The 15,225-nt window shown below is 37.9% G+C and overlaps 1 protein-coding gene across 2 annotated transcripts in view; it reads left to right on the forward strand.

Annotated features, from left to right (window-relative positions):
* The window catches only part of MAGI2 (membrane associated guanylate kinase, WW and PDZ domain containing 2), a 699,411-nt gene that overhangs the window by 1,300 nt on the left and 682,886 nt on the right, over nt 1-15,225 (forward strand). The gene's annotated exons all lie outside the window — the stretch shown is intronic.

Raw genomic sequence — 15,225 nt, forward strand, 5'->3', positions numbered from 1 at the left:
TCACCTGGAGCCTCGTGGGAACGGTCGCCTGATCCTGGGGAGAAGTGGGAGGGAGAGGCGGGGAGAAACTTTCTGGAAAGAACTCTTCTGCCTCTCCAGTTTGCGCTTATTTATTTTTGAGTGCTTGAATAGCTCCCATACATTTCCAGGAAAGTCAGTAGGTGCAGCAGATGCTGTTTTCGTGTTTGTTTCTGCCTCTTCCAACTCAGCCGACGTGGGGTAGCTGCGAGTGAGCACGTGCGGTGAAGCTGCTGCTTGCGCAGCCCCGCGCAGCGCAGCGCTGGAGCTCCGCTGGGAAACCGCGTGCCCTCGGACGGGCGCGCTGCGGCGGCTCAGTGCGGCTCCGTGCGCATCTTCGAGCGCGCGACTCAGCCCTGCACCGAGCTCGTCCCAAACTTGGGGGTTTCTGTAATGGGAAGGGGTTTGATCTCATTCATCGGAGGTGTGCGCCTGTAGTCTGCTTGGAGGACATAAAGGCATGTTGCTGTGTCATAATTTTGCGGTTTAACTTCCTCATTTTGATGGAAAGTGTGTTGTTTGAAGTGGCATTTGTGACACTTTTGAATGCTTGAAACATATGCCAGTTATTACTTTACCTGAACATGGGAAAATTCATAGGAAGTTTGACTTTCAGGCCTTCAGAATGCGCTTTAAGATATATATCCATTTGCCCACATAAGGTCAAATACCTTAATAAAGACATGCTCTGTGGTTTTCCTGTTGGTCCTTTTGGGTAAGTAGTGAAGTACGTTGTGGATCCTATGTTCATAGTCAGAGGATGCAAAGAGATAATAGTTCACGTGATAAGTGGAGAGGAGTGTAATGAATTCTATATTGGAGTGTGGTGTCATCTCTGGTCATCTCTGTTGCCTCTCTTCATCAATTTTAGTGTGAGAGATCTTGCAGCATCTGGATTAAAAGAAGCAGCAATGGAAATGTCAAGAAGACAAGGGTATATTGTCTGCTAAACAATTTACATTCTTCTTTGCAGAAATGCTGTAGATACTAATCTTCACTGATGCCAACTTCAGGTTACGATGGTATAATACATCAGTCAGTCTGTCCCACCTCCTCACTATTCTTCAAATATTTCACTTCAAGTCAAAGCAATCCCAAGTGATTCACTAATATGTGTACCCTTAATACAGATGTCTGTCATACGTGAATTAGGGACATTAGTCAGGCTTTTAGTCTGTGGATTACTGCAGGTTTCCTGAATGAGACTTGGAGAATGTATTCTGAATCTCACCTAGGTTATATGTATGTATAATATAGTAGTATATATATACTTCAGCATGTTAACACACTGCACTTCTGATGTGAGTCCTCCAGTACTAGCCAGAGACTGCATGTTTGGAAATGACAACTCTGCATAGATCTTTGAACTGACACTTCTTAGTTTGAATGATCTTTCCTGTGCTCCAGCATCCTTTACTTTGCCAAAGGGAGAGGCCTTCTGGATCCAACTTCTTATATTTAAAAAAAGGTCAATGTTTTGTGCATTTAATCACCTGATTCTTCCTTCAGTGTAATTCAGTCTAGTCACTGCACTCTTGGTTAAAAGCACAGCCGGCAGAGAGCCACGTTACTCACCAGGATAAAATCCCCAACAGTACTTTGCGGCAGTGTGTAGGAGAGAAAGAGCTGGGCTGTCGAATCTTTATGTTTTTATAACTTTATTCTCGTTTTAGTTATAAAACATCTTTAGTGTGCTGGAACAAGGTTAATGACTCTATTATCATTGTTTCCGCATAATTTATCAATGATACCTCTGCAAATTAAAATAGTATGACCTTGAATGCACCATGTGACATGACTGGAGCTGCTTCTACAGAGCTGGCTGAGTATGAAGTCACAGAGATAAACTGTGAAGGTAGAGTGCAGCTATTTATAATGGGATGCTTAGGAGACTTATTTGAAAGTTTTGACTGAAATTTCACCTGTAGATGAAAGCAAGGTCTGGCTAATTCAGTTTACAGATATTAATTTAGTGTAGGAAGTACAGGAAAGAAAGGTACTTCCATAATTTTTTATTATGCTGTGTTTGATTATACACCTGAAATAATGCAGTGCTTCATCTTTGCTTGCATCTTTGAGGGGTGAAATACTTCTAAAATGAGTCCAGTGGAATGTTACTGCTTAATGGGAGCTAAAAGTGTTAACTTAGAAAAAATAAACTTGTGAAGTAGGAATTGCTGTGTATTGTGAGAAGGAGTAAACATCTCGAGAAACTAATTAGCAGTTCCGTGATGAAATCCTCCATAGTACTCTTGTAAGTATGACACCCAATAAAAACAGTTTAACACAGGAAACCGTTGCCTGGCTTTGCACTGGGAGGAAACACTTTGGAACCATTATTGTTATAATTCAAAGCTAATTGTGAGAGTTCATGGAGAAACATTTCTTGGAGACTGTTTCCTTTTTATTGTTTTATTTATTCGTTACAAACTACTGATTGTGCTACTATTGGCTAAATCAGAGATTCCCTTAAAACACATTGGATGAAATCTTGGCTTTGATGAAGTCAATGACAAAACTGTCCTAGACATCATATAAAGGAGACAGGATTTCCTCTATAAAGGCCTATGTCTTTCTTAGGATATAGTCTTCCTGTGTCAGAATGTTGTACCGCAATCAAATTAGCCAGGTATATTTGCAAGTTTTATGTGTTTTGAATTTCTGCTTACTCTGGTGAAGAAAAGATCCTTACGCTATGTGGAAGAAATACTTATTTTCAATTGTGGTTGATTTCACATGTGGAACATTTTAGATTAAGTGCTTTCTTCCCACAGATGCACAGATGCTTGGTTGTAAAAGTAATGTGTTAAGGAAAGGCATCCTAATTTGGATAAGTAATCACACTAAGAATCCTATTAGGAGCAGCGCTGTCTCCAGTTCCACTCTCTGTTTTACACTGCTGTCTCAGATCCATAGGATCTTTCTCCAGTAGTTCCCATCAGTAGGCAGTGTGGGTCCGTGATGTGCACAGACTGCAACTCAGCTTTGTTTTTAGTTTGAAAGGTTTCAGGAACTGCCAATTCAACTGTAATAAACCAGGCTCTTTATTCTTTGTAGAGAATTATAGACTTAGCAGAATCACAACAAAGGGGCTGAAAACATGGATTTCAGAACTCGGGAGTCATGCAGCAGATTTTGTCTTGTCACTGTTGCGTGACACACCTCTTCTCCAAGGACAGCGCTTTAAACATAATGAGTAGCCAGGTGATCTAATTGAACAGTTTAATTTACTTCTATAAGTAACTAGGTAGTTGTGTTGCCACATGGAATTAGTGGATTCAGTAGCACTGATACTTTATATTGACACTTTCTATTGTGTCTTATTTGTCTCTAGATCATCCAACTTCAAGCATCAACTGTAGCTCCTTATGCAAAAAGGATTTAGTACACAGTGCAATAAGGGACTTGCCTTTATTAACAAATATTTACTTTTTAATTAGTTTGTCCCTGAATTTTGTAATTAAAACCAACTTTACAGTTAACTGTTATTTTCTTTTCTTTAAGTCTCTTACGTGCCTTTCAGAGAAGTACAGTCATAGTTTCTTTTTTTTCCATAATGATACCCTGGGTGTGTAAATAGCATGTCAGCTGGTTAAAATATTAGTAAGTTCCTTCAGATCTCTTCATACATATTTCTGTACACACTGTTATATTTTTAAGATGCTTATTTGGTCATTTAATTTCACCAGTAATTTTCTTCTCCATTTATTAAGGTATGATATGTGTGCAGATTATCTTTTTTTTTTTTTTTTTTCCTTCTTCCTGGGTGTCAATAAATGCTGTCTTCTAAGATGTGAACATTGTATACAACTTCCCTCCCTAATCTAAACGAATAGTAAGCTGCATGATTTTCCCAAATAAAAATCACAGGTCTCATGCAGAGAACAAACCCAAAGAACTATGAAAAACTGCATGCTTGAGTTTCTGGTAGAAACGGTGATACTCTTTGGAGAAAAAAAAAAAAAAAGAAAAAAAAAAAAAGAAAAAAAGTACTTCAGATCTACTCCTTTTTCCTACTTTTTGATTCTTTAGGTTTAACTTACCCTAGAAATCAAATTATGTTCTTCTTTTACCATTACTTCATGCCACTCTTACGTTTGCCCATCTATTTTTAAAGACCTAACTGGCTTGTGACTCGTGTATCCAGTGATTTACTCTTTGGCTCCTCCCAAAAGATAGTGATGTTTCATGTCAGGAACTCTGTGTCCACTGGTAATAGAATTACATTCATCTGTCTTTTTTCTTCTTTGAGAATTACATATGTGCCATTAAAGGACAGGGGCATGACTTTGTTATGGCATCATTTCCTTGAAGAAATGAAGGAACTAGAGTACCTTGATTAGTTTTATTGAGTAACTGATAAGTTCATCTCATACTCACACCTGTCTGTTGATACTCTTGACAAAAGTATCAGTGTGAGTAGGTAAAATTGTGTCTGCCTTACCTCATACATGCTTTCAATTCACCTGCATTAATTCGACATTTGATGAAAGATATGGATTCTGAGCTTCTGCTTTCAGCACTTATGATCTTTTCCTTGTTCCTTGCAGATGAGGAGCTACTTTCGTGACATGAAAAAGTTGATCAATTGTTCATCTATGTTTTTTATATATGGAAGTGTGTACATGGAAAAAGTGCTCCTTCCAAAGGGATTTATATGAGGACGTGGTTGTAACTGTGATTTAGGAAGGATGATGGAGGTAGAGTGCTGCACTAGTTGTGGTAGCAGATGTTTCTTGTTCTTCTGTTCCTCATAGCTATATAAACAAAGGGATTTTTGAAGGTTAGGGTCTGAGGACAGAATGGTATGCCTTGACTGTATTAACATTCTGGAAAGAAGTTTTTTTTCTTCTATGTATCTAACACATGTTTATAAATATATAAGCATGCAACATCTATGTTGTAGGTTGAGAGTGGGTAAGACGTTGTGTGGTAATGTTTTTGGGAATGATTATAATGATTATTATGGATTTCTGCAGTGATTTAGGGAGTTCTTCATGTATGTTTCGATGCATCTATGTAATGTACTTAAAATTAACTTCTTCCTTCTGGTGTCCAGTCGATGCACAGTTATTATACACTATATTGCAGTAGAAAATAAAGTCATCATGAACTTTAAAATATGATTGAGTAGATGCCTACTTAAGCAGGTGCAGTCTGTTGTGCAGAGTTTGAAGGTATTGATTTCAGTACCAAAATGGCTATCTCTCATTTTCATTGCTGAATGTCATTGCAATGCTGGCCTTAACTGAATTTTCTGAAATAACCAGGGCTGTGAGCCCGAGTCATTTTCTGATCTCTGGAATGCACAAAATGACTCTATTGTTAACAGTATTTCTTCTGCTCGCCTTATTTGTTTCAAGTTAGCTTTCTTTCAACCTCATGGAAATTTACCAGTAAAAAGAGGGAGTTCTTTCTCTCTGGCCATTTGTGTTACTTTCCCAGTTTAAATTGAGGCTACCACAGTGGAAAGTGAAATGGCAGAGAGCAGCAAAAGAAAAGGAAGAGTGTGAAGGGCTTTAACAAAAAAGAACTCAATCTAACATTTCTGAACAGAATTTTTCGTTAGTAATTGATAATCTCTAACACAGATTTTTCTTACTGTTTTAATGCTTTTAAATTGCTAGTCTAAGGTTGCATTTATTCATACTTTTTATCCATAATATGGACTGCTTACTGAATGCTTAGTTGACAGAAGGCTGTTGCTTGTATATATCTGCCACATATTTACCCTTTTTACAATGTCTAAATCACAAATGCATTACTTCTGCATTCTCAGTCAATAAATGCAGATTGCTTGGATGCATGCGGATTCATCAAGAGGTATGCTGTGGTCATCATGACTCTTCAGTTGTCTTCTCATTTATATATATTATTACTGTTAATATCTTTGTAATGCTGTTTCATTTCACCTGTCAACTTCAGATGTTTCTGCTGGAGGTCTTGGATTAGTTCCACAACACGTGACCTCAATAAAGAGGGAAATAAGACAAGGTACAAGATGGATGAGGTAAAAGGTGAGAGAAAAAGTCTCAGGAAAAAAAGTCAAGAGGTTATTTAACAAAATTATTACTGTTTTTAGCAGCCACATTTTCTGTCTTATTCAGGAGAGACTTTACAGCCTGGGGAAATTCTCCAATACTGGGAAATCAGTGCTGGGATTGTATTTCCTTGGTCTGCCTTTGTTCCTCAAAATATGTTGAAATCTTAAGTTAGGCTAAAGCTGGCCCTTTAAAATCTCTGCAGTTGACTCATTCCAATGAACAGTTATTATTCTTTCTTCTGTACCTGAAATCGTAAATTATTCTTAATATGTCTGTGTTTACTTCTCAAGTTCTCACTGAAGTGGGGTTTGCCTTGAGAAACTGCAAAGAAAAACACATTTGAAAGGAATTCTCAAGATAACTTTAATATATATGTGTGTAGCAGTCATAGAATCATAGAACAGCCAAGGCTGGAGTGGACCTCAAAAGATCATCAGAGCCAACCTATTGTTGGAAAAGTAAGTCTAGGTCCCATTTCAGGAGATCTTTTTGCCATATAAGCTCTTGTTTGTTTGTTTACTTTATTATAAATTGAGACAAAATGCATCAAATATTTTCTATGTTTTACTTTCACATGGATAGTTCCTTAACTAGTAATAAATGAAATGGCTGAATTAGTTTCTCTTACTTTCTAAGTCCTTTGTGCTTAATCAGCACAAACAAATGTTACGTAAATCTCTCATGCTTCCAAAATGGTGCATTAGTACAAACAAGGATTAGACTCACTATTTTAATTCTGCATACTGTTTCTATCAGAGCATTTTTTTATGCTTCAGAGTACTGCAGAGGCCTGTTGCAGTTGGATGCCTGTAGGCTCCTGCCATTTGAGTGCGATCCTTGCAGAATGGGAAAGGAAGCAGCTGTTTAATTCTTGCAGTAGATTGGGGCAGGAGATGAATACCTCTTCAGTTTATCATGTGCTTTGGTTAGGTTAAGTGTAATTATCTCCAAAATTTAGAGCAGAACTACTCATTGTGCTGCAAAACTTGCCTTAAAAATCAGTTCTGCCAGGATTAGAACGGTGCAGCTGACAGAATTAGGTGGGATGCTGTTTATTGTGTTGACAATGATTGTTTTACTGGTATTTCTGATTTTTCTTTCAGTGTGGGTTTGTTATATGACTTGTTGTTTCTAAAAAGTCTGAAACCTTTTGGTGAGAACTGCCTTCTAGCATGACAGTTTCAAGTTGGGAGTCTCTTGTTTCTATGACAATGTAAGTTTTTATATTAAATGTATAGTTATCCATAATGACTTTCTTAGCAGTAGTTATTGGACACATTCTGTGTCATGTTAACATAGGATCTGTAGTTCTATTTGTCAGTGTTTCAGTCTTAGTGATAGAAACTCTAAATTAGATAGAATCAAGTAATAGAATTAAGAGAAAATACACATTTTAAACTAATGTGAGGCTTCTGCTACTGGTAGCACCTCTGTTGTCTCAGTCTTTCTGTTACAGCCTCTGGTAGCGAAGGCTGTTTGAAAAACCCTAGCTGTATTGCAGATAGGGAATATATTTCCTGAACAATTTAGTTCTTCTTTTTATCTGCTCCATTTACTTGTGCAGGAACATTTCCCTTCCCATAAACTTCTAGAAGAATTACTGGAATTTCTGATAAGCCAATAAGAAGTGCTTTTTCAACACTCATTCTGTTTGGTCATTTTCCAGTGAAAACAGCATAAAAGACTTCAGGAAAAGAATGCACTACAGTGCTGGAGGTTTTGTTAGGAAAAAGAAAGTAAAATCAGGATTTTGGGTTTTGTTAATTAAAATTAAAATTCAGTAATTAAAATACCAATTAAAAGGTCTTCTGGTTTCATACTTATACTGAGTTTTTATGTTATGCTTATGGTACTTACGTACTAAAGTACTCATCAGAACAGATGAATCCATAAAATTTAAAAATGTCTCCTGTAAATATATGTGAAATAGCGCAGAGGTTTTGTGTACAGTTAATCCGACTTGAAGAAGTGTAACAGCTGCTTTGCCTCAACAGAGATTGATATTGGCGTATTTGTTCGAAGAGTAATAAAATTAATGTTTCTGAATGTAAAAGTTGGAGAAGCAGAAGGTGTTTGTTCTCATAGGAAACACAGAAGATCCAGTTGGGATCTGCTGGGTCAATATTAGCTAGATTACTAGTAAGGAATAAGCAAGTTTCTCATCAGTAGCTGTAGGAACTGGCTTCAGTGAGCTGCAGAATTCCACCCTTTGTGTGTGTGTGTTGAGGAGACTGGTAAAGTGATTTGCAGCTCAGACATTAAAACAGAAGTCTTCACATATATCTCTCTAGATACTAATATTATACTTGTTATTAAACCATCTGAATAGCTTCCAGATTCTAAAAATCTTGTACAAAAAGAGCTTATTCAGATGTCTGCACCACAGACTTAACCACGTGTCCCAGCCAACCTCAGTGAATTTCAGTGCAGGGAGAAAAGTTGGGACTACATAAAACTTGCTTGCGTCTTAGGCTTCCTGATATAGGTTACTAGATATTGCTCTTGAAAACTCTAAGGATATTGCTGGTTCTTGCAGTGGTAGTGATTATTACATCATCTGTGCTCTGTTTTTGTGGGTTTTAAGTCTGTCTAACTTTTCAGAAAGGATCTGTCTAAATATGTATGATTTACCAATAGAATTGGCATTATATTTTTTCAATGTAATTGGAAATTTAAGTGATTTATCCTTAACAAAACTTTATCACTGAAAGCATTAATGGTATTAGTGTAACAGGACAGAAATCAGATCTCACAGAGACAGATACTGCAAGCGAAACAGTCACTGCTGTTATGAGTTGATAGAAGCTGAGGAGATACAGCGGATGATGGGTAGAGATAGTGAAATGACTTGCCAGAGATCTCAGATCTATCAAGAGCAGAAAGAAGAATCCTGCAGTGTAAAAGTCTGTGCAAGCAGCACTGCAACCAAGTAAGGACGTGAAACTGAAGCATTGTGTAAAGCAGAGCAACTTGTGCTCTTCATTCTGATTTTCTGTTGATTGCTCGAGTAAAATATTTTTGTGCGTCTTTACATTAAAAAGAACTGGCCCTACAGTGAAGCCCTCCACATCCTCTTTCAGTGCTTGAGGCCCATGCTGTGTTAAAGGTTATTAGTGAGGGATCAGAGTAGGATTTTACCATTTACAAACAACTCAACTTAGCTTTTGCAGAATCCACCCTCTTTTTCAGGAGAAAGCAGTTGCATAACATTAATGATTACATCCAGCTGAGGTTCTGCAGTGAAGGCTTTTTTTTGTTTGTTTTTTTTAATTTCCTTTTATGTCGGACAGTACTTCTAGGTTCTTTAACCAAAAATGGCACAATCCAGTGTAGTATGTTGTCAACATGTATAGTGATGAAAAGGTTTATGTCTCCTTTTGGCAACCACATAGCAGTACTGCTGACTGCATAGCACCCTTCAGTGGGTAACTCGTTATGTAGTTAGTGTGCTGGGAGTTTGATCTTGATGTTGATTGTGAGCACACTATTGTCCAACATTTGCTTTATTAATTCGTTGGGTTTTTACAGGTGTAGACATTCATAGGACAAAGAAACCAAGGAAACCTTGAAAACCTGATGTATCACTATGGAATACATACGATAAGGTGGTGTTTGGCCTAGGTAACTACGTAAATAATTCATATACCTAAAAGGAAAAAAACCAAACTGCATTATCAGAGATCTGAACTGCACTGGGATCATTCTCAAAAAGACCATTCACTGTCCTTAATTCAGCATGCACTTGGACTGTGCATACATTCCAAGCATATTTGTGACAGCAGGTGAACATACAGTGTTTGAAGGGCGATAAGGACATTCTGCATTGGAGAATACTGAGTGGTTTTTTTTTTTTTTTTTTTTGCTTCACTGTGTGCGTGTGTGTATGTGTGAGTGTCTGTCTCACTGCCATCAGACAGATAGGGAAGCCAAATGGGCAGGCTCTTAATCCGATTTTGAGTCTATCCTGTGGAGCAAGTCTGTATAGTAATCTCCAGTGCCCTTTGGTGTAGGACTACACCTGGTAGGAATCCTTCCAGTAATATCTGAAAGATGTCCATCTTTCTCCTTTTTTTTATTTTTCTTTCTCCTAGCAGAAAGCAACCAAGTGACAAACTGTTGAAGTCTGTGTTTTCTGATATTTCTTTCTGAGTTTAGTTGTATATTTGTAACTTGAGAGGAAGTGCTATCTGCAGCATTACTAGATGTGGGTTATACAGAGTCAAGAGAGCCATGTACTCAGTCACCAACTAGTAGCAGCTTTTAAGTTCCTCTTTGGAAGACTTCCTATCAAGAGCTGACCACATCTTACCCTGTTCTTCTTCCAAGATCTGATGGATCACGGAACCAGCGTGGCATTGTTCTGAGTCAAAAGTTTATGCACAGGTTTATTCATATTATGCTAGAAAACAGTGTTGCGTCACTACTGAGAGGCAATTTTTGATCAAATCCAGGAACAGTTGAACAGCCTAGCCTCTGTGTATCTACATGCCCTTTTTTTTTTTTTTTTTTTTGCTTTGTCTGGCAGCTCCCAGTACTTCTGTCTCCTGAAAACAGCCTGCAGTTAGGAGAGGTGGACTTCCAATACGTGATTTGCACAAAAGCATTTCAGAATGGCAACTGAACAGAGAGGGAAAAAAAAAACCAAAGAAACAAAGAAACAAAAAAAACCCCGAGATATTTCACTGAAGTCTCCAAGACAAAAAAATTTTATTTTAGATTACTTTTATGTCTTTCTGTTATTAAGAGCACATTTGTTGAATTTGTTCAATTATTTTCTAGATCAAGTGAATACATTTTATTACAAAGTGTAGATGCCTTTCAGATCAGATTTTTTAAAAACTCTTGTAATTTCCCCTGCTGCTCTAACCTGCACACTGCAAGGGCTGTTTGACTTCCAAGAATGTTGCAAAACATATTTCATATTCATTCATTTCATATGAAACTTATCTTTGAAAATAAAAGAGACCTTATGTCTCTTTAGACATACAAGATAGAAAATACAAAGATTCCTACATTTGGAAAATAAAAAAATCGATTTGACTAACACTGTTATCGATCACCTAACTTTAGGATTTGACTTTCAGGGGCTAGAAACTGTGCAGTTTTCCCAGAGTTCATAAATTGCAGGTGTTCTCTAGCTTTCAGGATGAGATGCACATGAAGTAATTCCTTGAAATGTATGAGCCAAATGGAGCTGCCCATGCTGAGCTGCACAGTGCCTGGCTCAGCTGGAAATGGCTGCCAGCATCAGAAATGCTGCATGCGCCTGCTGAAGGCTGCTCCTGGCCCCAGTAAGAGCAGTCTGTTTCCAGTGCCATCCGAACATAATGTGATAGCTGCTGACTGCTCCATCCCGGGGATAGTCGTAACTACTTCCACCTGGGTTTTTTATTAGTCAGTTTGATGATCTTCTTTCGCTCATTTGCCTTTGAAAAAAAAGTTTGTCTGTTAACAATCAGCTGGGCATCATGTTTGTTTGCAAAGCACCTGCAACAACACATAATTTCTGCTTCGCTTATGTCAAACAAGACAGCCAAGAATTCCATGTCTGTGCTGATGTATGCTCTACTGGCTGGAATTACATTGGAAGTGCATTAATTTTATGTGTCCTGCTGAGGTTTGCTTTATTTTCACATGCCAATATCGATTACTCAGGAAAACTTTGTATAAGTATTATCAAATTCACAATATAGTGTGGAATATCTTGTGTTTCCTTCAGAGGAGTATTGCCAGTTGACTGTAGATCTTACATTTCCATGTGTTAGAGCTGTGTTCTAAAGGTTTGCAATGGAGTTTTGCCTATGGAAGTTGTACACATACACTGCCATGATTTGTCTTTCTTAGAACTGCTTAAGAAACAAGGGAATTTAGTATGTTCTTGTTTTTCAGAAGCATTTGCAAAGTTTTTCTGTGATTGCTTGTTGTAAAGAGCAATCTGTCTAGCGAAGAAATGTGAGGAAAGAGGCAAAAAAGAATTAGGAATGGAAGACTGCTGAGTAGTTCCATCCAGTTGCCTAACAAACTACCAAGCTTTGTCAGTCTGTAGTATTGGTACTTCTGCATGAGAATTTCCATTGCAGCTACACCTTGTGAGATTATATATCCTAGCATAGGACACTCTGGTTGTTTTTAATAAATGCAGATAGCCTATAATGGGAGAGGTGGTAGAATGATCAGATTTTGTGATGATCCCTCAGTTTTCCCCTGCTGCTCTAACCTGCACACTGCAGTGGTGTTTTGTATTTTATGTGAAACGTATCTTTGAAAGTAGAAGAGACCTTATGAAAGTTGCGCTGGGAATTGGAGATGTTTTGCCTTCAGAGCCCTGCCACAGATGCAGAGGAAAGATTGTTACTGGCCACAGCTCCACCACAGGAAATGGAAGAGGACCAGAGCTGGTGCCGTTACCCTGACTGCAGGAGGAGAAAGTATCAGCTGTTCATCCTATTGGAGAAAGGAGTGAGTTTGCTCCCTTCACAGGGATGATCCCATTCCCCTATGCTCGCAGAAGTCATGGGTGAAAGAAAAGTTATGTATGTCCTTAGCTCTCGCTGTGCAGTCTCCACAGAGGAACTCTGCTCTCCTCTCCCTCTTTTCCTCCGACATCCCTTCCAGTTAGATTGGCACCTAAGGAGGGAGACTGCTGGGGCTTCCTGCAGAGTATAGCAAGGAGGTGCTGTTCTGAGCTGGCTCTGTCACACATAACCCCTGCTGCTGGAGCCCAGCACTGTCTGTGACTTAGCATTGAGTCAGCAGGCTTTCTGACCCAAAGGGCTTACTCACTAATTAGCTCTTTGCTTTACCTCTTCCTTCCCCAGCCAAGCTGCCTATCCCACAGGCGATGCAAATGGGGCAGAAGTCGGTGCTTTGGCAGGCTCCTCAGTGGTGCTTCTCAAGCCAGAAATGATGCGCAGATGTTAGTTGAAAAGTCTCAACAGCTCATTAAAGCAGTTTGTTATCCTTCATCATGCTATATAGCTCCACTTCGCAAAGGAAACAAATGTACTTGGTTTAATAAGTTTTTATATACCTCTCTTTTTTTTTTTGCCAATCTCTATTACAAAAAACTTTGGAGAAAGTGTATACTTAAGTAGCTAAGTTAAGATAATATTAAGAATTTCTGAATTAAAAAAAAAAAAGTCTTTAATCCAAATGTATTTAGCATGTTAAATATATAAAATGTCATCTTTTCATGGTTGTTGTCTTATTTAGAGCATGCTTGCTTCATAACATTAGCACAGGAGGTTCAGTTTTTCTCTACTGTGTCAGAACAGACTTTAAGCAACTCTCCTGATCTGTGGGTTGGGTCCTTACTGGTATGTTAGAGTACATTCAACATCGATCTGGAAAATTTTCTTTTGTATCACAGTATACATTCCTGTGGTTTGTATGTATTTCCATAGATAATCTCACAGTGTTTCAAACACATTTGAGCATGAAGGTGTTGTCGTGCCTCTTCCTTTTATTTTTAAACGTTTCGTTCTGTAGCTCAAATAACAGAACCCCCAATAAATGAAGTTGTTGCTATACATGGTGTTTAATGGACAAAGAAAAAAGCCTCAATATTTATCAGTATTGAGTCTTGTGGTGACTTTAGTATTTCAGTGTGAATGGAGGAAGAGTTGGAGGTAGGCTGCATAAGCCCTTTTTAGTCAATTAAGACAGACCAGTACGTCACTTTATGAAAGCTCACTTATATAGAGTCATTTATATACAGCAGTACATGTAAAGGGATCTGTACACTATGGTCATGGCAACAGAGGTATATGATACATCTTATTTGATACAGCAGTGAGATATGTCAGTGATAATATCACTGCCTTTAGTCACACCTGTTCTTAACTGGAAAATCTACACATAGTTTCAGTATTTTCCATGGGATGTTTGGAATGTGTGATGATGTAGATTTTAAGATATTTGACTAGATAAAGCAGTGGCAGGCACTCAGGTGATCAGTGCCTGGTTCTCTAGAAACCTGAAATAAATCTCAGTCTCTCTGCTGTAGTTCCCCACTGATAATAAAATCCTTGATGGTAATAAAATCATACAGAGTATTAAACTAATAATATGTCTGTTCCTCAGGAAGATGATCTGAGTGCAAATCCATTAAAAATAGTGCATTTGTCTTTGGTAGTAATAAGGATCATATACCAATATGACTTAGAACGATATAATTGCTAATTATACAGTATTGGCCTGATCCTTGAAAAGTATACTTTGACAGCTGACAGAGATCCTGCATAAATAAAAGATAAAGGAATAAGTTTTTTAGTTCTAGTGTGTATTTTTCCTGTTCATTTTCTTCCTATGTAACTACCTGGCCCTACAGATTTCCCATATCAGTTTTGAGATAGTATTCTAATCAAGTCAGTGATCTCTTTGATGGTGTCTTTTTTTTTCTTTTTATTTTTCAAGCTGCATGGCAAATAGGGGCTTTTCCATTAGTTGAAAAGTGTTTTTTTTCTGCTGGTATTGGAGGCTTTTTAAAGATGTAGATTCTCTCCGCTGGCTGGGAGAGGTAAGCTCGCACAGAATGCATCATCCTGATAATTTCACCGTACTGTCTGCTGAAGGTTTTATTTAAGCATTTATTTAATATCTGTGGCCAAATATTTGCATTTGAATAGTTCCAGACAATTTCTTACATTCCACAAGGACAGTAGTTAGTGTTTGTGATTATTATCCTTGCTCTAGATTTTTCTCTGAGAATCCATGGAGCTATCTGCCCCAAAACACATTTCTGTGTTACCTTGTTATTTTTCTTCTACATCTTTCTCAGTTTGGTTTTTTTCTATTCTATTTCAGACAAGATCACTTGTCTGAACAAATGTAAGATGTAAATAGGCTGAAAGAGATTGCTTATGTTTGGAGATTTTTGTTCAGGCTCAGAATCTGCTGTCACTAAAGACAGTATAAAAGCTGACTGAATCTACTATGGATTGCTCTGTGTTCATGGGCAGAATTGAATATGTAACACGCTTCATTCTGTTCTTTGTATTTTAAGGTACCAAGGGCTTTTCTTATACCATTTATGGGAGCAATTTACGGAGGGTAGTTTTTTTCTAAAACTGCTTGGGTTTTCTTCTTCTGTTTATTTACCTCCCAGAATTTTACTTGTATTGAATAAAAAGAAACAAGGTATTTGTCTTTGATGTGTAGCAAA

Source organism: Centrocercus urophasianus, unplaced genomic scaffold (genome assembly GCF_019232065.1).
Source record: "Centrocercus urophasianus isolate 14NV4802_14NV808 unplaced genomic scaffold, USGS_Curo_1.0 seq_15, whole genome shotgun sequence".
In the NCBI taxonomy this organism is placed as follows: domain Eukaryota; kingdom Metazoa; phylum Chordata; class Aves; order Galliformes; family Phasianidae; genus Centrocercus; species Centrocercus urophasianus.